Below are 1205 nucleotides of genomic sequence, written 5' to 3'. Positions count from 1 at the left end.
ATATTACATGCTGACAAAATAATAAAACAAATCATGTTAATACTAAAAGGCAATTTTAATGATTAAAATTGTAATCTAGAGATAAATATGACCATAATTGTGTTAATTTAAACCAGGGGTTATCAAAGTTTTGATGGCTGAAGGCCAATTTAGGGAACAGTATGACTAGATAACAATGATCCATCGCCAATCATGTTAAAAATTGCCATTTTTTTCAATGGAGTTTGGTGTATATTAGGGCATTCACGACTAGTGAATTTTACTAGTCGACTAGTCGTCCCTAAAGGTAGTCGACTAGTCGACTAACCGTTTTTAATTTATTTTTAATAAAAAAAAAAAAAAAATTTTTTTTTTTTTTTTTTTTTTTTTTAATCTTTAAGAAAGAACATGAGGTATTTACACGACATACATGGAATATCATATCCCATATCCCCCACAAAGAACATCAAAACACAACAAAACAAAACAAGAAAACTGCATAAGATACACAATAATCCAAGAACAAACAAGACTATTGGACAAACAACCAAACAAAAACAATGCATTCAGCTCCTATCCTGATAAGCCTAATGACACTGGGGTAAAAAGTTCTTAAAGTCAAACTCTGTATGTGGTTGCCATATTTTGGGGATGTCTAAGAATCTGCCTTTGCTCTTGTAGTAAATGTTATCCAACATATGGTAGCTTGAGAGTTCATTCCACCAGTGAACTACAGCTGGGGGATTGGATGCTTTCCAATTTAAAGCTATGCATTTCCTAGCTGCCAACAGGGCAAGATCTATGTATTTACTTTGAATGCATTGTTTTTGTTTGGTTGTTTGTCCAATAGTCTTGTTTGTTCTTGGATTATTGTGTATCTTATGCAGTTTTCTTGTTTTGTTTTGTTGTGTTTTGATGTTCTTTGTGGGGGATATGGGATATGATAGTCCATGTATGTTCTTTCTTAAAGATATAAAAAAAAAAAAAAAAAAAAAAAAATTTTTTTTTTTTTTTTTTGCTAAAACGACTAGTCGACTACTAAGCACAGTGTCGACTAGTGGTTTTACTAGTCGACTAGTCGACTAGTCGACTAGTCTGTGAATGCCCTAGTGTATATACAAACGTTACTGACTTCTCTGCAAAAACGTTTTGAGTTAGTTACTGCACTTACTTACTAGGTAGTTTTACTGTACTTTTAATTATTCAAAACAACTGGGATGGATAAC

This window comes from Poromitra crassiceps (assembly GCF_964638095.1).
Source record: "Poromitra crassiceps genome assembly, chromosome: 15".
Taxonomy (NCBI): Eukaryota; Metazoa; Chordata; class Actinopteri; order Beryciformes; family Melamphaidae; genus Poromitra; species Poromitra crassiceps.
The sequence above is the reverse complement of the archived record's forward strand: the minus strand, read 5'-3'. Positions refer to the sequence as shown.